This window comes from Somniosus microcephalus, unplaced genomic scaffold (genome assembly GCF_052327205.1).
Source record: "Somniosus microcephalus isolate GS21.2 unplaced genomic scaffold, FLI_Smic_1.0 unresolved_chr1, whole genome shotgun sequence".
Lineage (NCBI taxonomy): Eukaryota > Metazoa > Chordata > Chondrichthyes > Squaliformes > Somniosidae > Somniosus > Somniosus microcephalus.
The window spans coordinates 64,890,740-64,915,604 of record NW_028225179.1 but is presented as its reverse complement, the minus strand read 5'-3'; the positions used below and the strand labels follow the sequence as shown (position 1 = coordinate 64,915,604).

Here is a 24,865-nt window from a genome sequence, read left to right as displayed (position 1 = left end):
AGTACAGTGGGAGCACCGCACTGTCAGGGGGTAGTGCTGAGGGAGTGCTACACTGTCAGAAGGGCAGTACTGAGGGAGCACTGCACTGTCAGAGGGGCAGTACTGAGGGAGCGCTGCACTGTCGGAGGAGCAGTACTGAGGGAGCGCTACACTGTCGGAGGGGCAGTAATGATGGAGCGCTGCACAGTGAGTGGGTCAGTACTGAGGGAGCGCTGCACTGTCAGAAGGGCAGAACTGAGGGAGCGCTGCACTGTCGGACAGGCAGTACTGAAGGAGCGCTGCCCTGTCAGATGGGCAGTACTGAGGGAGCACTGCACTTTCGGAACTTCAGTACTGAGGGAGCGCTGCACTGTCAGAATGGCAGTATGTTGGGAGCACCTCACTTTCGGAGGGGCAGTACTGAGGGGGTGCCGCACTGTCACAGTGTCAGTACTGTGGGAGCGCTGCATTGTCAGAGCGGCAGTACTGAGGGTGTGCTGCACTGTTGGAGGGGCAGTACTGTGGGAGCGCTGCATTGTCGGTGCGGTAGTACTGAGTGAACGCCTCACTGTGGGGTGGCAGTACTGACGGAGCGCTGCGCTGTCAGAGGTGCAGTACTGAGGGAGCACTGCTCTGTTGGAGGGGCAGTACTGAGGGAGAGCTGCACTGTCGGAGGGGCAGTACTGAGGGAGAGCTGCACTGTCGGAGGCGCAGTACTGAGGGAACACTGCACTGTCGGAGGGGCAGTAGTGAGGGAGTGCTGCACAGTCGGAGGGGCAGTACTGAGTGGGAGCTGCACTGTCGGAGGGGCAGTACTGAGGGAGCGCCGCAGTGCCTGAGGGGCAGTACTGAGGGAGCACTGCACTGTCGGAGGTTCAGTACTGAGGGAGCACTGCACTGTAGAAGGGTCAGTACTGAGGGAGCACTACACTGTTGGAGCAACAGTACTGATGGAGCGCTGCATTGTCAGAAGTTCAGTACTGAGCGTGTGCTGCACATTCAGAGGGACAGTACTGAGGGAGCTCTTCAGCGTCAGAGGGGCTGTACTGAGGGAGTGCTGCACTGTTAGAGGGTCAGTACTGAGGGAGCTCTGCACCGTCAGAGGGTAAGTACTGAGGGAGCATCGCACTGTCAAATGGGTTGTATTGAGGAAGCGCTGCACTGTCAGAGGTTCAGTGCTGAAGCAGCGCAGCCCTGTCAGAGGGCCAGTACTAAGGGAGCACTACACTGTCGGAGGATCAGTAATGATGGAGCACCTCACTGTCGGAGGTGCAGTACTGAGGGAGCGCTGCACTGTCGGACGGGCAGTACTGAGGGGGCACTGCACTGTCGGAGGGGCAGTACTGAGGGAGCGCAACACTGTCGGAGGGGCAGTACTGAGTGAATGCCGCACTGTCGGAGGGGCAGTACTGAGCGAGTGCAACACTGTCGGATCGGCAATACTGAGGGAGTGCTGCACTGTCGGAATGTCAGTACTGGGAGAGCTGCACTGTCGGAGGGTCAGTACTGAGGGAGCACTGCATTATCGGAGAGGCAGTACTGATGGAGCGTCGCACTGTCCAAGGGGCAGTACTGAGGGAGCACCGCACTGTCGGATGGTCAGTACTGAGGGAGCACCGCACTGTAGGAGGGGCAGTACTGTGGGAGCGCTGCACTGTCAAATGGGCAGAATTGAGGGAGCGCTGCAGTGTCGGAGCGGCAGTACTGAGTGAACAGCGCACTGTCGGAGGGTCAGTACTGAATGAGCGTAGCCCTGTCCGAGGGGCAGTACTGAGTAAGCGCTGCACTGTCAGAGGGGCAGTACTGAGGGAGCACTACACTGTCGGAGGGGCAGTAATGATGGAGCGCCGCACTGTTGGAGGTGCATTACTGATGGAGCGCTGCACTGTCGGAGGGGCAGTACTGGAAGAGCGCTGCCCTGTCAGAGGGGCAGTACTGAGGGAGGGCTGCACTGTCAGACAGTCAGTACTGAGGGAGCGCTGCAATGTCAGAGGGGCAGTACTGAGTGAACGCCACACTGTCGGAGGGGCAGTACTGAAGGAGCGCCAAACTTTCGGAGAGGCAATTCTGAGGGAGTGCTGCACTGTCGGAAGGTCAGTACTGGGAGAGCTGCACTCTCGGAGGGTCAGTACTGAGGGAGCGCTGCACTGTCGGAGAGGCAGTACCGATGGAGCACCGCACTGTTGGAGGATCAGTACTGAGGGAGCGCCACACTGTCGGAGGACCAGTATTGTGGGAGCGCTGCACTGTGTGAGGGGCAGAACTGAGGGCGCGCTGCAGTGTCGCAGCAGCTGTACTGAGTGAACGCCGCACTGTCAGAGGTGTTATGTCCGCGTATAAATTAAACACGGACTGCAGGAGAACGGTGTAACAGGTGTTTACTGAATGTAGGGTATACTGGAACTAACTACAAATTACTACTCAGTGTTATATACAGGTGTGGTCACTGCTGGTACTGCAGTATACAGGGGCTGTAAAAGATAGTTCCTCTCTTAAAGGTACATACATTACAATTCCTCCCCTTTTAGATAAACAGTACCATAACATTTATTTAACAATTAAATTATAACTAATTACAATTACAATTTTGTACAATGTACATTAGCTGAAAATAATCTCTTATAAATTCAGTCTTTGGGGAGGCTTCCTAATCCTTTCTGGATAGCGTCTTTCCCAAGTGTCTTGCTCTTTCGGCGGAGGCGATTCTGGCCCCTTATCATTGGTTGGTTCATCAGCTTCCGATGCTACTGTTTCTGAGGTAGATGCAACCTGTACTTTGGGTTCATCGCCAGGTACGTATGGGCGTGGCATGGGGTTGATTGGTCCTGTGACTCTAGAATCTGGTCAGCCTGCCGTCTCATTATGCTCTCACCAACGTCCACTGTGTACATTAGTGGTCCCTGCCGTGTGCATATCGTTCCTGGCTGCCATTTGTCTGCTCGGTAGTCACGGGCCAAGACTGGTTGCCCTACCTTGAAGCTCCTTGTCGGCTTCTCATTGATGTGCTGAAATAGCTTATTCTCAACATCTCGTCTAATGTTTGGTCTGAGCATATCCAGGCGAGATCTTAACCTTCGGTTAAAGAACATCATGGCTGGGGCCTGGTTGGTGACTGCATGTGTTGCATTCCTGTAGGCAAACAGGAAATTGTCCACCTTGTGTTGCAGTGGAATGTTGTTGTTATACATCGCCTTTATTGCTTTTTTAAAGGTTTGTACGAACCTCTCAGCCAATCCATTTGTGGCTGGATGATACGGGGCGGATGTGTAGTGCTTTACCCCATTATTTCTTAAGAACCTCCGGAAATCCTCGGCACAAACTGTGGTCCATTATCGGAGCAAATCTGCTCTGGCAAGCCATTCCTGGCAAACATGGTCCGTAGGACTGCAATAGTTTTCTCCGTGGTGGTGGAGGACATTTTGATGACCTCTGGCTATTTCGAGTGTGCATCCACGGCTATTAGAAACATTGAGTCCATATTTGAACCAGCAAAATCAATGTGCACCCGTTGCCATGGAGATGAGGGCCACTCCCATGGGTGTAGAGGGGCCTGCGGTGATGCATTTTGGACTTTCTGGCATCCTGCACAGCTCTTGGTCAAGTCCTCGATCTCTTTATCGATTCCCGGCCACCACACAAACGCCCTGGCTAGGCTCTTCATTTTTACCCCTCCCAGATGACCCTCATGAAGCTCATTGAGCACTCTATCTCTCAACTTGGGTGGAATTACCACTCGGGATCCACACATCAAGGTCCCCCGGCACACTGACAGCTGTTCTCGCCTTGTCGAGAATGCTGGCAACAGTGAGTCGCCATGTGCTGGCCATCCCTTCACCGTCAAATCATATACCCGAGAAAGTGCCGGGTCATTTTGGGTTTCCTTCTCAATACGTGCGTTTGTTACCGGTAGGTATTTGACTAGTTGAATGGAATATTTCGACAGGATCCACTGCAGATGCTTCCTCCACCGTAGGCAGTGGCAGGCGTGATAGCCCATCAGCGTTTCCTGCTGTTTCGTGCCCTTATACTCAATTTCGTATTGATGTGCCCCTAGAAAAAGGGACCATCTTTGCAGCCGTTGTGCAGTCATCACCGGAACGCCCTTCTTTGGGTTAAAGATGGAAACAAGAGGCTGGTGATCAGTCAGCAAGGTGAATTTCTGCCCGTGCAGATAGTGATTGAACTTCTTCACCCCCCACACCAGGCTGAGGGCCTCCCTGTCGATCTGGGCGTAGTTACGCTTGGCTGAGGTTAATGAACGTGACGCAAAGGCTATTGCCCTCTCTGAGCCGTCAAGGAATTTGTGCGACAGCACCGCTCCAATGCCGTAGGGTGACACATCACATGCCAACCGAATTGGTAATGTTGGATTGTAATGGGCCAATATTTCCTTCGAAGTGATTAGGGTTTTGCTTTTCTGGAAAGCACGCCTACACTCATCACTCCATTTCCATGGTACTCCAGTTTGCAGCAGGGCGTTCAGTGGGTGTAGTATTGTAGACAAATTTGGCAAGAACTTATGGTAGTAGTTTACCAGCCCGAGGAACGACCTCAGTTGTGACACATTTTCCGGTGCTGGAGCCTTGACTACTGCCTCAATCTTGTCTGGGGACTTATGTAACCCCTCTTCATCAATCACGTGGCCATAATACGAGACTTGCTTCCTGAAAAACTCGCATTTGGGGCGGTTGGCTCGGAGCCCATATTCCTGTAGTCTAGTGAGCACCTGCTCGAGGTTGGCAAGGTGATCACTGTCATTTTCGCCTGTAACCAGGATGTCGTCCAAATAACATTGGGTTCCTGGAATCCCTTGCAGGACTTGCTCCATTGCCCTCTGCCAAATAGCCGGAGCTGATGCTACCCCGAACACCAGCCGGTTGTATTGGTAGAGACCTTTATGAGTGTTGATTGTGAGGTATTTTTTTGATGCTTCTTCTACCTCCATTTGTAGATACGCTTGGGCCAGATCAATTTTAGTGAAGCGTTTCCCTCCAGATAGTGAGGCGAAAATATCATCAATCCGCGGAAGTGGATGTTGTACGGTGTGAAGGACCGGGTTCACAGTTACCTTAAAGTCCCCACAGATGCGAACCTTCTTTGGCTCCCCAGGCGTGCTGCTCAATGACTTTTTCATTACAGGAATGATGGGTGTGGCCCACTCGCTCCAGTCCACCTTGGACAGTACACCTGACCATTCCAGACTCTCCAGCTCTGCTTCGATGGCTGGGCGGATCGCATAAGGTACCGGTCTGGCCTTAAAAAACTTTGGGTTTGCGTTCTCTTCAATCTTGATTGCTGCAGTTATGCCTTTTAGTGTTCCAAGTCCCTGCTGGAACACTTCTTTCACGTTAGTTAGGATCTTTGACAGTCGCCCAGGTGTGACGTTGTCATCCTTTTTGTCAGCCACAGTCAGTGCCTAAATGGAATGCCAATCCAATTGTATTTTCCGGATCCATTCACGTCCCAGTAATGGTGGTCCTCCATCTTGTAATATATACAGATCTAGTTTCTGTGTTTCCTTACCGTTATACTTAACGGCCACCCTTATTTTTCCTTTGGGGTAGACTTTTTGCCCCGTATACGTCTTCAAAATAATTTTTGTGTCTCTCAAGGGTATGTGTGAGAATAGCTGCTCATAGTCTTGTCAATTCATGACTGTCAGGGCTGATCCTGTGTCCAATTCCATCTTTACCTGGGACCCTGCTATCATGACAGTGACCCAAATGGTTCGGTGATCCTCCTTTGCGATCACATTGTGTAACTTCAGACAACTTAATCTCTTGCTTTCGGAGTCGTTATCACTCTTCTGATCTTCTGAACTACTGTCCGTCATCTTCTGTACTTTCTTGTACTTTTCTTAGTAGTTCTTTTGGTGTTGGTTTTCTTTCCCGACCTGCAGACTCGTGCTATGTGTCCTACTTTTCCACACTGTCTGCACACTTTGTCCTTAAACCAACAATCCTTCTGGTCATGGGTTGTTCTGCCGCAGCGATAGCACTTCTCTGCTCCATATGCCATTTCATTGGTGCTATATTCTTGCGGTTTCTGTTGTATTTCTGCAGTGCCCCGTGCTGCTGCTTCATAGGATACCGCAACACTGAAAGCCTTTTCCAGCGTAAGGTCCTTTTCTGATAGGAGTCATTTCTGGGTTCCTTCACTCTGGAGCCCGCAGACAAACTTATCCCTTAAGGTATCTGCCAGTCCTGCTCCAAACTGGCAGTGTTTCGATAATTTGCGTAGTTCCGTGAGATAATCAGCATTACTTTTGTCTTTGTGCTGGTTTCTTTTATGGAACTTGAATCTTTCTGCTATCAGCAGCGGTGTAGGGTTTAGATGTTCCTGTAATATAGTGACAATATCCTCAAAACTTTTCTCCATTGGTTTAGCTGGGGTTATTAAATTCCGTAACAGGCCGTACGTTCTTGCGCCCATCAAATTCAACAATACCGACGCCTTCTTTTCATCGGACACCTCATTTACCTTGCAGTGCACTTCAATCCTCTCAACATACGTAGCCCAGTCTTTTACTTCGTTGTCGAAAGCAGTGATACTGCCACTCTTCGGCATCTTGGGTGTGGTTTAAAATGGCGCCTCCCGCGCTTTTCCTTCTTCCCCAATGGTTTAAGATGGCGCCTCCCGCGTTTATCCTTCTTCCCCCGCTGCTGCCAACGCTGCTCCTAGCGTTTCTTATGGTAATGGCGGCGCCCTGTGGATTTCGCGTGCTTCTCCTTTTCTCTCTTCAACGCTGCACTCTGCGCGTCTCTCTCTCTTTCTCTCTGCAACGCTGCCCGGCTCCTGAACACCGGCTGCGCCCTGTGCGCTCCACCCTCTCTCTCTTTCTTCCCCCGTCGACGCTGCTCGGCCCTCTTACTGTGCCGCTCGGTCGAGCTCTAGCCCGCCGCAGTCCGGGAAGGGTCAGCGCACTACCTGTTACCAGCCCGATTTGCTGGACCACCTCGACTGGAGAACCAAGCACGGCTCTCGACAGTCTCCCCCGCGATTCTCTAAGCTCCGCTGGATCACTGGGCAGTTGCCCGCGGTCGACGCCCGTTTCTCTGGCTTCGACCTCCAAGATGCTGTTCTTCATGAATGAATCCCCGTGAGGTGATGCAGAACTGCAGGTCAGTTCGAACCTGCTCGTCGCCACTGTTATGTCCGCGTATAAATAAAACACGGACTGCAGGAGAACGGTGTAACAGGTGTTTACTGAACGTAGGGTATACTGGAACTAACTGTACAAATTACCGCTCAGTGTTATATACAGGTGTGGTCACTGCTGGTACTGCAGTATACAGGGGCTGTAAAAGATAGTTCCTCTCTTAAAGGTACATACATTACAGGAGGGGCAGTACTGCGGCAGCGCCGCACTGTCAGTGGGTCAGTGCTAAGGGAGCGGTGCACTGTCAGAGTGACAGTACTGAGGGAGCGCTGCATTGTCAAAGGGCCATACTGAGGGGGAGCTACACTGTCGGAGGTTCAGTACTGAGGGAGCACTGCAATGTCGGAGGGGGTGTATTGAGGAAGCGCTGTGCTGTCGGAGGGGCAGTACTGTGGGAGTGCAGCACTGTCGGAGGGTCAGTACTGAGGGGGCACTGCACTGTCAGACAGGCAGTACTGAAGGAGCGCTGCCCTGTCAGAGGGGCAGTAAATTGGGAGCACCTCACAGTCGGAGGGGCAGTACTGAGGGGGCGCCGCACTGTCACAGGGTCAGTACTGAGGGAATGCTGCACTGTCGGAGGGGCAGTACTGTGGGAGCGCTGCATTGTCGAAGGGGCAGTACTGAGGGAGCGCTGCACTGTCGGAGGGGCAGTACTGAGGGAGCGCAGCACTGTCGGAGGGGCAGTTCTGAGGGAGAACTATACTGTCGGAGGCGCAGTACTGAGGGAGATCTGCATTGTCGGAGGGGCAGTACTGAGGGAGCCCTGCACTGTCGGAGGGTCTGTACTGAGGGAGCGCTGCACTGTCAGGAGGGCAGTACTGAGGGAGCGCTGCACTGTCGGTGGGGCAATACTGAGAGAGCCCTGCACTGTCGGAGTCTCGGTACTGAGGGAGTGCTGCCCTGTTGGAGGAGCAGTACTGAGTGAGCGCTGCACAGTCAGAGGGGTGGTACTGAGGGAGCGCCACAATGTCGGAGGGGCAGTACTGAAGGAGCACTGCCCTGTCAGATGGGCAGTACTGAGGCAGCACTGCACTGTCGGAAGATCAGCAATGAGGGAGCGCAGCACTGTCAGAGAGGCTGTAAATTGGGAGCACCGCACTGTCGGATGGGCAGTATTGAGGGAGCGATGTCCTGTCAGAGGGGCAGTATAGTGGGACCGCTGCACTGTGAGAGGTGCATAATTGAAGGAGCGCCGCACTGTCCGAGGGTCAGTACTGAGGGAGCACTGCACTTTCGGAGAGGCAGTACCGATGGAGCGCCGCACTGTCGGAGCGGCAGTACTGAGGGAACGCAGCACTGTCGGAAGGGCAGTACTGAGGGAGCACCGCACTGTCGGAGGGTCAGTACTGAGGGAGCGCCACACTGTCGGAGGGCCAGTATTGTGGGAGCGCTGCACTGTGGGAGGGGCAGAACTGAGGGAGCGCTGCAGTGTCGCAGCGGCAGTACTGAGTGAATGCCGCACTGTCGGAGGGGCAGTACTGCGGCAGTGCCGCATTGTCAGTGGGTCAGTGCTAAGGGAGTGGTGCACTGTCAGAGTGTCAGTACTGAGGGAGCGCTGCATTGTCAGGGGGGCCGTACTGAGGGGGAGCTACACTGACGGAGTTTCAGTACCGAGGGAGCACTGCACTGTCGGAGGGGCAGTACTGTGGGAGCGCTGCAATGTCGGAGGGGCTGTATTGAGGAAGCGCTGCTCTGTCGGAAGGGCAGCACTGTGGGAGCGCAGCACTGTCAGAGGGGCAGTAAATTGGGAGCACCTCACTGTCGGATGGGCAGTACTGAGGGGGCGCCGTACTGTCACAGGGTCAGTACTGAGGGAATGCTGCACTGTCGGAGGTGCAGTACTGTGGGAGCACTGCATTGTCGGAGGGGCAGTACTGAGGGAGTGCTGCACTGTCGGAGGGGCAGTACTGAGGGAGCGCAGCACTGTCGGAGGGGCAGTTCTGAGGGAGAACTATCCTGTCGGAGGCGCAGTACTGAGGGAGCTCTGCATTGTCGGAGGGGCAGTGCTGGGGGAACGGCGCACTGTCGGAGGGGCAGTACTGAGGGAACGCTGACTGTCGGAGGGTCAGTACAGAGGGAGCGCCACACTGTGGGAGGGGCAGTACTGAGGGAGCAGTCCACTCTCAGAGGGGCAGTACTGAGGGAGCACTGCACTGTCGGAGGTTCAATACAGAGGGAACGCTGCTATGTCGGAGTGCTGTACTGAGGGGGCACTGCACTGTCAGATGGGCAGTACTGAGGGAGCACTGCACTGTCGGAAGGTCAGTACTCAGGGAGCGCTGCACTGTCAGAGGGGCAGTAAATTGGGAGCACCTCACTGTCGGAGGGGCAGTACTGAGGGGCGCAGCACTGTCACAGGGTCAGTACTGAGGGAGTGCTGCATTGTCGGAGGGGCAGTACTGTGGGAGCGCTGCACTGTCGGAGTGGCAGTACTGAGGGAGCACTGCATTGTCAGAGTGTCATTACTGAGTGAATGCCGCACTGTGAGGTGGTAGTACTGAGGGAGCGCTGCACTGTTGGAGGGGCAGTACTGAGGGAGTGCTGCACTGTCGGAGGGGCAGTACTGAGGGAGCGCTGCACTGTTGGAGGGGCAGTACTGAGGGAGAGCTACACTGTCGGAGGCGCAGTACTGAGGGAGCGCTGCACTGTCGCTGGGGCAATACTGAAGGAGCCCTGCAATGTCGGAGGGGTGGTACTGAGGGAGAGCTGCACTGTCAGATGGGCAGTACTGAGGGAGTGCTGCACTGTCAGGAGGGCAGTAATGAGGGAGCACTGCACTGACGGTGGGGCAATACTGAGAGAGCCCTGCACTGTCGGAGTCTCGGTACTGAGGGAATGCTGCACTGTTGGAGGGGCATTACTGAGGGAGCGCTGTCCTGTCAGATGGGCAGTACTGAGGGAGCGCAGCACTGTCAGAGAGGCTGTACATTGGGAGCACCGCACTGTCGGATGGGCAGTACTGAGGGAGCGATGTCCTGTCAGAGGGGCAGTATAGTGGGTCCGCTGCACTGTGAGACGTGCATAATTGAAGGAGCGCCACACTGTCAGAGGGGCAGTACTGAGGGAGCGCAGCACTGTCGGAGGGGCAGTACTGAGTGAGCGCTGCACTGTCGGAGGGGCTGTACTGAGGGAAACTTTTACTGTCGGAGGGGCAGTACTAAGGTAGCGCTGCATTGTCACAGGAGCAGTACTGAGGGATTGCTGCACTGTCGGAGGGACCTTACTGAGCGAGCGCCACAATGTCGGAGGGGCAGTACTGGGGGAACGACGCACTGTCGGAGGGGCAGTACTGGGGGAACGACGCACTGTCGGAGGGGCAGTACTGAGGGAGCTCTGCATTGTCGGAGGGGCAGTACTGAGGGAGCTCTGCATTGTCGGAGGGGCAGTACTGAGGGAGCCCTGCACTGTCGGAGGGTCTGTACTGAGGGAGTGCTGCACTGTTGGAGGGGCAGTACTGAAGGAGCGCTGCACTGTCAGGAGGGCAGTACTGAAGGAGCGCTGCACTGTCGGTGGGGCAATACTGAGAGAGCCCTGCACTGACGGAGTCTCGGTACTGAGGGCGTGCTGCACTGTTGGAGGGGCAGTACTGAGGGAGCGCCGCAATGTCGGAGGGGCAGTACTGAAAGAGCGCTGCCCTGTCAGATGGGCAGTACTGAGGGAGCACTGCACTGTCAGAAGATCAGCACAGAGGGAGCGCAGCACTGTCAGAGAGGCTGTACATTGGGAGCACCGCACTGTCGGATGGGCAGTACTGAGGGAGCGATGTCCTGTCAGGGGCAGTATAGTGAGACCGCTGCACTGTGAGAGGTGCATAATTGAAGGAGGCCCGCACTGTCGGAGGGGCAGTACTGAGGGAGCGCAGCACTGTCGGAGGGGCAGTACTGAGTGAGAGCTGCACTGTCGGAGGGGCAGTACTGAGGGAAACCTTTACTGTCGGAGGGGCAATACTAAGGCAGCGCTGCACTCTCATAGGAGCAGTACTGAGGGAGTGCTGCACTGTCAGAGGGACCTTACTGAGCAAGTGCCGCAATGTCGGAGGGGCAGTACTGGGGGAACGGCGCACTGTCGGAGGGGCAGTGCTGGGGGAACGGCGCACTGTCGGAGGGGCAGTACTGAGGGAACGCTGACTGTCGGAGGGTCAGTACAGAGGGAGCGCCACACTGTGGGAGGGGCAGTACTGAGGGAGCAGTCCACTCTCAGAGGGGCAGTACTGAGGGAGCACTGCACTGTCGGAGGTTCAATACAGAGGGAACGCTGCTATGTCGGAGTGCTGTACTGAGGGGGCACTGCACTGTCAGATGGGCAGTACTGAGGGAGCACTGCACTGTCGGAAGGTCAGTACTCAGGGAGCGCTGCACTGTCAGAGGGGCAGTAAATTGGGAGCACCTCACTGTCGGAGGGGCAGTACTGAGGGGCGCAGCACTGTCACAGGGTCAGTACTGAGGGAGTGCTGCATTGTCGGAGGGGCAGTACTGAGGGAGCGCTGCACTGTCGGAGTGGCAGAACTGAGGGAGCACTGCATTGTCAGAGTGTCATTACTGAGTGAATGCCGCACTGTGAGGTGGTAGTACTGAGGGAGCGCTGCACTGTTGGAGGGGCAGTACTGAGGGAGTGCTGCACTGTCGGAGGGGCAGTACTGAGGGAGCGCTGCACTGTTGGAGGGGCAGTACTGAGGGAGAGCTACACTGTCGGAGGCGCAGTACTGAGGGAGCGCTGCACTGTCGCTGGGGCAATACTGAAGGAGCCCTGCAATGTCGGAGGGGTGGTACTGAGGGAGAGCTGCACTATCAGATGGGCAGTACTGAGGGAACCCTGTACTGTCGGAGGGGCAGTACTAAGGGAGTGCTGCTGGGTCAGAGGAGCAGTACTGTGGGAGTGCTGCACTGTCGGAGGGACAGTATTGTGGGAACGCTGCACTGACGGAGGGTCAGTACTGAGGGAACGCTGCACTGTCGGAGGGTCAGTACTGAGGGAACGCTGCACTGTCGGAGGGTCAGTACTGAGGGAACGCTGCACTGCCGGAGGGTCAGTACTGAGGGACGGCCGCACTGTCGGAGGGGCAGTAATGATGGAGCACCGCACTGTCGAAGGTGCAATACTGTGGGAGCGTCGCACTGTCGGAGGGGCAGTATTGAGGATGCGCTGCAGTGTCTGAGGTGCAGTACTGTGGGAGCGCAGCACTGTTGGAGGGCCAGTACTGAGGGAGCACTGCACTGTCAGACAGGCAGTCCTGAAGGATCGCTGCCCTGTCAGATGGGCAGTACTGAGGGAGCACTGCACTGTCAGAAGGTCAGCACTGAGGGAGCACTACACTGTCAGAGGGGCAGTAATTTGGGAGCACAACACTGTCACAGGGTCAGTACTGAGAGAGTGCTGCACTTTCGGAGAGGCAGTACTGAGGGAGCGCTGCATTGTCGGAGGGGCATTGCTGAGTGAACGCCGCACTGTGGGGTGGCAGTACTGAGGGAGCGTCGCACTGTCAGAGGGGCAGTAACGAGGGACCACTGCACTGTCGGAGGGGCAGTACTGAGGGAGCGCCGCACTGTCGGCGGGGCAGTATTGAGGGACCACTGCACTGTCAGAGGGGCAGTACTGAGGGAGCGCCGCACTGTCGGAGTCTTGGTACTGAGTGTGTGCTGCATTGTCGGAGGGGCAGTACTGAGGGAGCGCCGCACTGTCGGAGGGGCAGTATTGAGGGAGCGCTGCACTGTCGGAGGGGTGGTACTGAGGGAGAGCTGCAATGTCGGAGGGGCTGTATTGAGGAAGCGCTGCTCTGTCGGAAGGGCAGCACTGTGGGAGCGCAGCACTGTCAGAGGGGCAGTAAATTGGGAGCACCTCACTGTCGGATGGGCAGTACTGAGGGGGCGCCGTACTGTCACAGGGTCAGTACTGAGGGAATGCTGCACTGTCGGAGGTGCAGTACTGTGGGAGCACTGCATTGTCGGAGGGGCAGTACTGAGGGAGTGCTGCACTGTCGGAGGGGCAGTACTGAGGGAGCGCAGCACTGTCGGAGGGGCAGTTCTGAGGGAGAACTATCCTGTCGGAGGCGCAGTACTGAGGGAGCTCTGCATTGTCGGAGGGGCAGTACTGAGGGAGTGCTGCACTGTCAGGAGGGCAGTAATGAGGGAGCACTGCACTGACGGTGGGGCAATACTGAGAGAGCCCTGCACTGTTGGAGTCTCGGTACTGAGGGAGTGCTGCACTGTTGGAGGGGCATTACTGAGGGAGCGCTGTCCTGTCAGATGGGCAGTACTGAGGGAGCGCAGCACTGTCAGAGAGGCTGTACATTGGGAGCACCGCACTGTCGGATGGGCAGTACTGAGGGAGCGATGTCCTGTCAGAGGGGCAGTATAGTGGGTCCGCTGCACTGTGAGACGTGCATAATTGAAGGAGCGCCGCACTGTCAGAGGGGCAGTACTGAGGGAGCGCAGCACTGTCGAAGGGGCAGTACTGAGTGAGCGCTGCACTGTCGGAGGGGCTGTACTGAGGGAAACTTTTACTGTCGGAGGGGCAGTACCAAGGTAGCGCTGCATTGTCACAGGAGCAGTACTGAGGGATTGCTGCACTGTCGGAGGGACCTTACTGAGCGAGCGCCACAATGTCGGAGGGGCAGTACTGGGGGAACGACGCACTGTCGGAGGGGCAGTACTGGGGGAACGACGCACTGTCGGAGGGGCAGTACTGAGGGAGCTCTGCATTGTCGGAGGGGCAGTACTGAGGGAGCCCTGCACTGTCGGAGGGTCTGTACTGAGGGAGTGCTGCTCTGTTGGAGGGGCAGTACTGAAGGAGCGCTGCACTGTCAGGAGGGCAGTACTGAAGGAGCGCTGCACTGTCGGTGGGGCAATACTGAGAGAGCCCTGCACTGACGGAGTCTCGGTACTGAGGGCGTGCTGCACTGTTGGAGGGGCAGTACTGAGGGAGCGCCGCAATGTCGGAGGGGCAGTACTGAAAGAGCGCTGCCCTGTCAGATGGGCAGTACTGAGGGAGCACTGCACTGTCAGAAGATCAGCACAGAGGGAGCGCAGCACTGTCAGAGAGGCTGTACATTGGGAGCACCGCACTGTCGGATGGGCAGTACTGAGGGAGCGATGTCCTGTCAGGGGCAGTATAGTGAGACCGCTGCACTGTGAGAGGTGCATAATTGAAGGAGGCCCGCACTGTCGGAGGGGCAGTACTGAGGGAGCGCAGCACTGTCGGAGGGGCAGTACTGAGTGAGAGCTGCACTGTCGGAGGGGCAGTACTGAGGGAAACCTTTACTGTCGGAGGGGCAATACTAAGGCAGCGCTGCACTCTCATAGGAGCAGTACTGAGGGAGTGCTGCACTGTCAGAGGGACCTTACTGAGCAAGCGCCGCAATGTCGGAGGGGCAGTACTGGGGGAACGGCACACTGTCGGAGGGGCAGTGCTGGGGGAACGGCGCACTGTCGGAGGGGCAGTACTGAGGGAACGCTGACTGTCGGAGGGTCAGTACAGAGGGAGCGCCACACTGTGGGAGGGGCAGTACTGAGGGAGCAGTCCACTCTCAGAGGGGCAGTACTGAGGGAGCACTGCACTGTCGGAGGTTCAATACAGAGGGAACGCTGCTATGTCGGAGTGCTGTACTGAGGGGGCACTGCACTGTCAGATGGGCAGTACTGAGGGAGCACTGCACTGTCGGAAGGTCAGTACTCAGGGAGCGCTGCACTGTCAGAGGGGCAGTAAATTGGGAGCACCTCACTGTCGGAGGGGCAGTACTGAGGGGCGCAGCACTGTCACAGGGTCAGTACTGAGGGAGTGCTGCATTGTCGGAGGGGCAGTACTGTGGGAGCGCTGCACTGTCGGAGTGGCAGTACTGAGGGAGCACTGCATTGTCAGAGTGTCATTACTGAGTGAATGCCGCACTGTGAGGTGGTAGTACTGAGGGAGCGCTGCACTGTTGGAGGGGCAGTACTGAGGGAGTGCTGCACTGTCGGAGGGGCAGTACTGAGGGAGCGCTGCACTGTTGGAGGGGCAGTACTGAGGGAGAGCTGCACTGTCGGAGGCGCAGTACTGAGGGAGCGCTGCACTGTCGCTGGGGCAATACTGAAGGAGCCCTGCAATGTCGGAGGGGTGGTACTGAGGGAGAGCTGCACTGTCAGATGGGCAGTACTGAGGGAACCCTGTACTGTCGGAGGGGCAGTACTAAGGGAGTGCTGCTGGGTCAGAGGGGCAGTACTGAGGGAGCGCTGCACTGCCGGCGGGTCAGTACTGAGGGAACGCTGCACTGACGGAGGGTCAGTACTGAGGGAACGCTGCACTGTCGGAGGGGCAGTACTGAGGGACGGCCGCACTGTCGGAGGGGCAGTAATGATGGAGCACCGCACTGTCGAAGGTGCAATACTGTGGGAGCGTCGCACTGTCGGAGGGGCATTATTGAGGATGCGCTGCAGTGTCTGAGGTGCAGTACTGTGGGAGCGCAGCACTGTTGGAGGGCCAGTACTGAGGGAGCACTGCACTGTCAGACAGGCAGTCCTGAAGGATCGCTGCCCTGTCAGATGGGCAGTACTGAGGGAGCACTGCACTGTCAGAAGGTCAGCACTGAGGGAGCACTACACTGTCAGAGGGGCAGTAATTTGGGAGCACAACACTGTCACAGGGTCAGTACTGAGAGAGTGCTGCACTTTCGGAGAGGCAGTACTGAGGGAGCGCTGCATTGTCGGAGGGGCATTGCTGAGTGAACGCCGCACTGTGGGGTGGCAGTACTGAGGGAGCGTCGCACTGTCAGAGGGGCAGTATTGAGGGACCACTGCACTGTCGGAGGGGCAGTACTGAGGGAGCGCCGCACTGTCGGCGGGGCAGTATTGAGGGACCACTGCACTGTCAGAGGGGCAGTACTGAGGGAGCGCCGCACTGTCGGAGTCTTGGTACTGAGTGTGTGCTGCATTGTCGGAGGGGCAGTACTGAGGGAGCGCCGCACTGTCGGAGGGGCAGTATTGAGGGAGCGCTGCACTGTCGGAGGGGTGGTACTGAGGGAGAGCTGCAATGTCGGAGGGGCTGTATTGAGGAAGCGCTGCTCTGTCGGAAGGGCAGCACTGTGGGAGCGCAGCACTATCAGAGGGGCAGTAAATTGGGAGCACCTCACTGTCGGATGGGCAGTACTGAGGGGGCGCCGTACTGTCACAGGGTCAGTACTGAGGGAATGCTGCACTGTCGGAGGTGCAGTACTGTGGGAGCACTGCATTGTCGGAGGGGCAGTACTGAGGGAGTGCTGCACTGTCAGAGGGGCAGTACTGAGGGAGCGCAGCACTGTCGGAGGGGCAGTTCTGAGGGAGAACTATCCTGTCGGAGGCGCAGTACTGAGGGAGCTCTGCATTGTCGGAGGGGCAGTACTGAGGGAGTGCTGCACTGTCAGGAGGGCAGTAATGAGGGAGCACTGCACTGTCGGTGGGGCAATACTGAGAGAGCCCTGCACTGTCGGAGTCTCGGTACTGAGGGAGTGCTGCACTGTTGGAGGGGCATTACTGAGGGAGCGCTGTCCTGTCAGATGGGCAGTACTGAGGGAGCGCAGCACTGTCAGGGAGGCTGTACATTGGGAGCACCGCACTGTCGGATGGGCAGTACTGAGGGAGCGATGTCCTGTCAGAGGGGCAGTATAGTGGGTCCGCTGCACTGTGAGACGTGCATAATTGAAGGAGCGCCGCACTGTCAGAGGGGCAGTACTGAGGGAGCGCAGCACTGTCGGAGGGGCAGTACTGAGTGAGCGCTGCACTGTCGGAGGGGCTGTACTGAGGGAAACTTTTACTGTCGGAGGGGCAGTACTAAGGTAGCGCTGCATTGTCACAGGAGCAGTACTGAGGGATTGCTGCACTGTCGGAGGGACCTTACTGAGCGAGCGCCACAATGTCGGAGGGGCAGTACTGGGGGAACGACGCACTGTCGGAGGGGCAGTACTAAGGTAGCGCTGCATTGTCACAGGAGCAGTACTGAGGGATTGCTGCACTGTCGGAGGGACCTTACTGAGCGAGCGCCACAATGTCGGAGGGGCAGTACTGGGGGAACGACGCACTGTCGGAGGGGCAGTACTGGGGGAACGACGCACTGTCGGAGGGGCAGTACTGAGGGAGCTCTGCATTGTCGGAGGGGCAGTACTGAGGGAGCCCTGCACTGTCAGGAGGGCAGTACTGAAGGAGCGCTGCACTGTCGGTGGGGCAATACTGAGAGAGCCCTGCACTGACGGAGTCTCGGTACTGAGGGCGTGCTGCACTGTTGGAGGGGCAGTACTGAGGGAGCGCCGCAATGTCGGAGGGGCAGTACTGAAAGAGCGCTGCCCTGTCAGATGGGCAGTACTGAGGGAGCACTGCACTGTCAGAAGATCAGCACAGAGGGAGCGCAGCACTGTCAGAGAGGCTGTACATTGGGAGCACCGCACTGTCGGATGGGCAGTACTGAGGGAGCGATGTCCTGTCAGGGGCAGTATAGTGAGACCGCTGCACTGTGAGAGGTGCATAATTGAAGGAGGCCCGCACTGTCGGAGGGGCAGTACTGAGGGAGCGCAGCACTGTCGGAGGGGCAGTACTGAGTGAGAGCTGCACTGTCGGAGGGGCAGTACTGAGGGAAACCTTTACTGTCGGAGGGGCAATACTAAGGCAGCGCTGCACTCTCATAGGAGCAGTACTGAGGGAGTGCTGCACTGTCAGAGGGACCTTACTGAGCAAGCGCCGCAATGTCGGAGGGGCAGTACTGGGGGAACGGCGCACTGTCGGAGGGGCAGTGCTGGGGGAACGGCGCACTGTCGGAGGGGCAGTACTGAGGGAACGCTGACTGTCGGAGGGTCAGTACAGAGGGAGCGCCACACTGTGGGAGGGGCAGTACTGAGGGAGCAGTCCACTCTCAGAGGGGCAGTACTGAGGGAGCACTGCACTGTCGGAGGTTCAATACAGAGGGAACGCTGCTATGTCGGAGTGCTGTACTGAGGGGGCACTGCACTGTCAGATGGGCAGTACTGAGGGAGCACTGCACTGTCGGAAGGTCAGTACTCAGGGAGCGCTGCACTGTCAGAGGGGCAGTAAATTGGGAGCACCTCACTGTCAGAGGGGCAGTACTGAGGGGCGCAGCACTGTCACAGGGTCAGTACTGAGGGAGTGCTGCATTGTCGGAGGGGCAGTACTGTGGGAGCGCTGCACTGTCGGAGCGGCAGTACTGAGGGAGCACTGCATTGTCAGAGTGTCATTACTGAGTGAATGCCGCACTGTGAGGTGGTAGTACTGAGGGAGCGCTGCACTGTTGGAGGGGCAGTACTGAGGGAGTGCTGCACTGTCGGAGGGGCAGTACTGAGGGAGCGCTGCACTGTTGGAGGGGCAGTACTGAGGGAGAGCTGCACTGTCGGAGGCGCAGTACTGAGGGAGCGCTGCACTGTCGCTGGGGCAATACTGAAGGAGCCCTGCAATGTCGGAGGGGTGGTACTGAGGGAGAGCTGCACTGTCAGATGGGCAGTACTGAGGGAACCCTGTACTGTCGGAGGGGCAGTACTAAGGGAGTGCTGCTGGGTCAGAGGAGCAGTACTGTGGGAGTGCTGCACTTTCGGAGGGACAGTATTGTGAGAACGCTGCACTGCCGGCGGGTCAGTACTGAAGGAACGCTGCACTGTCGGAGGGTCAGTACTGAGGGAACGCTGCACTGTCGGAGGGGCAGTACTGAGGGACGGCCGCACTGCCAGAGGGGCAGTACTGAGGGAGCACTGCACTGACGGAGGGGCAGTACTGAGGGAGTGCAGCACTGTCGGAGGGGCAGTACTGAGTGAGCACTGCACTGTCGAAAGGTCATTACTGAGCGAGCGCTGCACATTCAGAGGGGCAGTACTGAGGAAGCGCTGCACGGTTGGAGGGACAGTATTGTAGGAGCCCTTCACTGACTGAGGAGCAGTACTGAGGGAGTGCTGCACTGTTGGAGGGGCATTACTGAGGGAGCGCTGTCCCGTCAGATGGGCAGTACTGAGGGAGCGCAGCACTGTCAGAGAGGCTGTACATTGGGAGCACCGCACTGTCGGATGGGCAGTACTGAGGGAGCGATGTCCTGTCAGAGGGGCAGTATAGTGGGTCCGCTGCACTGTGAGACGTGCATAATTGAAGGAGCGCCGCACTGTCAGAGGGGCAGTACTGAGGGAGCGCAGCACTGTCGGAGGGGCAGTACTGAGTGAGCGCTGCACTGTCGGAGGGGCTGTACTGAGGGAAACTTTTACTGTCGGAGGGGCAGTACTAAGGTAGCGCTGCATTGTCACAGGAGCAGTACTGAGGGATTGCTGCACTGTCGGAGGGACCTTACTGAGCGAGCGCCACAATGTCGGAGGGGCAGTACTGGGGGAACGACGCACTGTCGGAGGGGCAGTACTGGGGGAACGACGCACTGTCGGAGGGGCAGTACTGAGGGAGCTCTGCATTGTCGGAGGGGCAGTACTGAGGGAGCCCTGCACTGTCAGGAGGGCAGTACTGAAGGAGCGCTGCACTGTCGGTGGGGCAATACTGAGAGAGCCCTGCACTGACGGAGTCTCGGTACTGAGGGCGTGCTGCACTGTTGGAGGGGCAGTACTGAGGGAGCGCCGCAATGTCAGAGGGGCAGTACTGAAAGAGCGCTGCCCTGTCAGATGGGCAGTACTGAGGGAGCACTGCACTGTCAGAAGATCAGCACAGAGGGAGCGCAGCACTGTCAGAGAGGCTGTACATTGGGAGCACCGCACTGTCGGATGGGCAGTACTGAGGGAGCGATGTCCTGTCAGGGGCAGTATAGTGAGACCGCTGCACTGTGAGAGGTGCATAATTGAAGGAGGCCCGCACTGTCGGAGGGGCAGTACTGAGGGAGCGCAGCACTGTCGGAGGGACAGTACTGAGTGAGAGCTGCACTGTCGGAGGGGCAGTACTGAGGGAAACCTTTACTGTCGGAGGGGCAATACTAAGGCAGCGCTGCACTCTCATAGGAGCAGTACTGAGGGAGTGCTGCACTGTCAGAGGGACCTTACTGAGCAAGCGCCGCAATGTCGGAGGGGCAGTACTGGGGGAACGGCGCACTGTCGGAGGGGCAGTGCTGGGGGAACGGCGCACTGTCGGAGGGGCAGTACTGAGGGAACGCTGACTGTCGGAGGGTCAGTATAGAGGGAGCGCCACACTGTGGGAGGGGCAGTACTGAGGGAGCAGTCCACTCTCAGAGGGGCAGTACTGAGGGAGCACTGCACTGTCGGAGGTTCAATACAGAGGGAACGCTGCTATGTCGGAGTGCTGTACTGAGGGGGCACTGCACTGTCAGATGGGCAGTACTGAGGGAGCACTGCACTGTCGGAAGGTCAGTACTCAGGGAGCGCTGCACTGTCAGAGGGGCAGTAAATTGGGAGCACCTCACTGTCAGAGGGGCAGTACTGAGGGGCGCAGCACTGTCACAGGGTCAGTACTGAGGGAGTGCTGCATTGTCGGAGAGGCAGTACTGTGGGAGCGCTGCACTGTCGGAGCGGCAGTACTGAGGGAGCACTGCATTGTCAGAGTGTCATTACTGAGTGAATGCCGCAAAGTGAGGTGGTAGTACTGAGGGAGCGCTGCACTGTTGGAGGGGCAGTACTGAGGGAGTGCTGCACTGTCGGAGGGGCAGTACTGAGGGAGCGCTGCACTGTTGGAGGGGCAGTACTGAGGGAGAGCTGCACTGTCGGAGGCGCAGTACTGAGGGAGCGCTGCACTGTCGCTGGGGCAATACTGAAGGAGCCCTGCAATGTCGGAGGGGTGGTACTGAGGGAGAGCTGCACTATCAGATGGGCAGTACTGAGGGAACCCTGTACTGTCGGAGGGGCAGTACTAAGGGAGTGCTGCTGGGTCAGAGGAGCAGTACTGTGGGAGTGCTGCACTGTCGGAGGGACAGTATTGTGGGAACGCTGCACTGCCGGCGGGTCAGTACTGAGGGAACGCTGCACTGTCGGAGGGTCAGTACTGAGGGAGCGCTGCACTGTCGGAGGGACAGTATTGTGGGAACGCTGCACTGTCGGAGGGTCAGTACTGAGGGAGCGCTGCACTGTCGGAGGGACAGTATTGTGGGAACGCTGCACTGTCGGAGGGGCAGTACTGAGGGAACGCTGCACTGTCGGAGGGTCAGTACTGAGGGAACGCTGCACTGTCGGAGGGGCATTACTGAGGGACGGCCGCACTGCCAGAGGGGAAGTACTGAGGGAGCACTGCACTGACGGAGGGGCAGTACTGAGGGAGTGCAGCACTGTCGGAGGGGCAGTACTGAGTGAGCACTGCACTGTCGAAAGGTCATTACTGAGCGAGCGCTGCACATTCAGAGGGGCAGTACTGAGGAAGCGCTGCACGGTTGGAGGGGCAGTACTGAGGAAGCACTGCTATGTCGGAGGGGCACTATTGTAGGAGCCCTTCACTGACTGAGGAGCAGTACTGAGGGAGTGCTGCACTGTCGGAGGTACCTTACTGAGCAAGCGCCGCAGTGTCGGAGGGTCAGTACAGAGGGAGCGCCACATTGTCGGAGGGGCACTACTGAGAGAGCGCTGCACTGTTGGAGGTTCAGTACTGAGGGGAGCTACACTGTCAGAGGGTCAGTACTGAGGGAGCACTGCACTGTCGGAGGGGCAGTAATGATGGAGCACCGCACTGTCGGAGGTGAAGTACTGAGGGATTGTCGCACTGTCGGAGGGGCTGTATTGAGGATGCGCCGCATTGTCGGAGAGGCAGTAGTGAGGGAGCGCTGCACTGTCAAAGGGTCAGTACTGCGGCAGCGCCGCACTGTCAGTGGGTCAGTACTGAGGGAGCAGTGCGCTGTCAGAGGGTCAGTACTGAGGGAGCGCTGCACTGTCAGAGGGGCAGTACTGAGGGGAACTACACTGCCGGAGGGTCAGTACTGAGGGAGCGCTGCACTGTCGGAGGGGCAGTAATGATGGAGCACCGCACTGTCGAAGGTGCAATACTGTGGGAGCGTCGCACTGTCAGAGGGGCAGTATTGAGGATGCGCTGCAGTGTCTGAGGGGCAGTACTGTGGGAGTGCAGCACTGTTGGAGGGCCAGTACTGAGGGAGCACTGCACTGTCAGACAGGCAGTCCTGAAGGATCGCTGCCCTGTCAGATGGGCAGTACTGAGGGAGCACTGCACTGTCAGAAGGTCAGCACTGAGGGAGCACTACACTGTCAGAGGGGCAGTAATTTGGGAGCACAACACTGTCACAGGGTCAGTACTGAGAGAGTGCTGCACTTTCGGAGGGGCAGTACTGAGGGAGCGCTGCATTTTCGGAGGGGCATTGCTGAGTGAACGCCGCACTGTGGGGTGGCAGTACTGAGGGAGCGTCGCACTGTCAGAGCGGCAGTATTGAGGGACCACTGCACTGTCGGAGGGGCAGTACTGAGGGAGCGCCGCACTGTCGGCGGGGCAGTATTGAGGGACCACTGCACTGTCAGAGGGGCAGTACTGAGGGAGCGCCGCACTGTCGGAGTCTTGGTACTGAGTGTGTGCTGCATTGTCGGAGGGGCAGTACTGAGGGAGCGCCGCACTGTCGGAGGGGCAGTATTGAGGGAGCGCTGCACTGTCGGAGGGGTGGTACTGAGGGAGAGCTGCACTGTCGGAGGGGTGGTACTGAGGGACGGCCGCACTGTCGGAGGGGCAGTACTGAGGGAGCGCTGCACTGTCAGAGGGGCAGCGCTGTGTGAGAGCTGCACCGTCGGAGGGTCAGTACTGAGGGAACCCTGTACTATCGGAGGGACAGTACTAAGGATCGCTGCTATGTCAGAGGAGCGGTACGGAGGGAGTGCTGCACTGTCGGAGAGAAAGTACTGAGGGAGCGCCGCAGTTTCAGAGGGGCAGTACTGGTGGAATGGCGCACTGTCAGAGGGGCAGTACTGAGGGAGCACTGCACTGTCGGAGGTTCAGTACTGAGGGAGCACTGCACTGTCGGAGGGGCAGTACTGAGGGAACCCTGCAATGTCGGAGGGTCGGTACTGAGGGAGTGCTGCACTGTCGCCGGGGCTGGACTGAGGGAGTGCTGCACTGTCGTTGAGGCAATACTGAGGGAGCCCTGCACTGTTGGAGTCTCGGTACTGAGGGAGTGCTGCACTGTCGGAGGTGCAGTACTGAAGGAGCGCTGCACTGTCGAAGGGTTAGTACTGATGGAGCGCTGCACTGTCGGTGGGGCTGTACTGAGGGAGCGCTGCCCTGTCTGAGGGGCTGTACTGAGGGAGCGCTGCAGTGTCGGGGGGCAGTACTGAGGGAGAGCTGCACTGTCGGAGGCGCAGTACTGAGGGAGCGCAGCACTGTCAGAGGAGCAGTACTGACGGAACCCTGCATCGTCGGAGGGTCGGTTCTGAGGGAGTGCTGCACTCTTGGAGGGGCAGTACTGAGGGAGCGCTGCACTGTCGCTGGGGCAATATTGAAGGAGCCCTGCAATGTCGGAGGGGCAGTACTGAGGGAGCGCTGCAAAGTCGGAGAGGCAGTACTGAGGGAGCGCTGCACTGTCGGAGAGGCAGTACTGAGGGAGCGCTGCACTGTCGGAGAGGCAGTACTGAGGGAATGCTGCACTGTTGGAGGGGCAGTACAGAGGGTGCGCTGCACTCTTGGAGTGGCAGTACAGAGGGTGCACTGCACTGTCGATGGGGTAGTACAGAGGGAGCGCCACACTGTCGGAAGGGTGTACTGAGGGATCGCCGCACTGTCACAGGGTCAGTACTGAGGGAATGCTGCATTGTCGGAGGGGCAGTACTGAGGGAGCCCTGCACTGTCAGGAGGGCAGTACTGAAGGAGCGCTGCACTGTCGGTGGGGCAATACTGAGAGAGCCCTGCACTGACGGAGTCTCGGTACTGAGGGCGTGCTGCACTGTTGGAGGGGCAGTACTGAGGGAGCGCCGCAATGTCGGAGGGGCAGTACTGAAAGAGCGCTGCCCTGTCAGATGGGCAGTACTGAGGGAGCACTGCACTGTCAGAAGATCAGCACAGAGGGAGCGCAGCACTGTCAGAGAGGCTGTACATTGGGAGCACCGCACTGTCGGATGGGCAGTACTGAGGGAGCGATGTCCTGTCAGGGGCAGTATAGTGAGACCGCTGCACTGTGAGAGGTGCATAATTGAAGGAGGCCCGCACTGTCGGAGGGGCAGTACTGAGGGAGCGCAGCACTGTCGGAGGGGCAGTACTGAGTGAGAGCTGCACTGTCGGAGGGGCAGTACTGAGGGAAACCTTTACTGTCGGAGGGGCAATACTAAGGCAGCGCTGCACTCTCATAGGAGCAGTACTGAGGGAGTGCTGCACTGTCAGAGGGACCTTACTGAGCAAGCGCCGCAATGTCGGAGGGGCAGTACTGGGGGAACGGCGCACTGTCGGAGGGGCAGTGCTGGGGGAACGGCGCACTGTCGGAGGGGCAGTACTGAGGGAACGCTGACTGTCGGAGGGTCAGTACAGAGGGAGCGCCACACTGTGGGAGGGGCAGTACTGAGGGAGCAGTCCACTCTCAGAGGGGCAGTACTGAGGGAGCACTGCACTGTCGGAGGTTCAATACAGAGGGAACGCTGCTATGTCGGAGTGCTGTACTGAGGGGGCACTGCACTGTCAGATGGGCAGTACTGAGGGAGCACTGCACTGTCGGAAGGTCAGTACTCAGGGAGCGCTGCACTGTCAGAGGGGCAGTAAATTGGGAGCACCTCACTGTCAGAGGGGCAGTACTGAGGGGCGCAGCACTGTCACAGGGTCAGTACTGAGGGAGCACTGCATTGTCAGAGTGTCATTACTGAGTGAATGCCGCACTGTG

At 57.9% G+C, this 24,865-nt stretch overlaps 1 protein-coding gene across 1 annotated transcript in view; it reads left to right on the top strand.

The window, feature by feature from the left end:
- The window catches only part of LOC147095447 (uncharacterized), a 68,075-nt gene that overhangs the window by 16,432 nt on the left and 26,778 nt on the right, over positions 1–24,865 (top strand). The gene's annotated exons all lie outside the window — the stretch shown is intronic.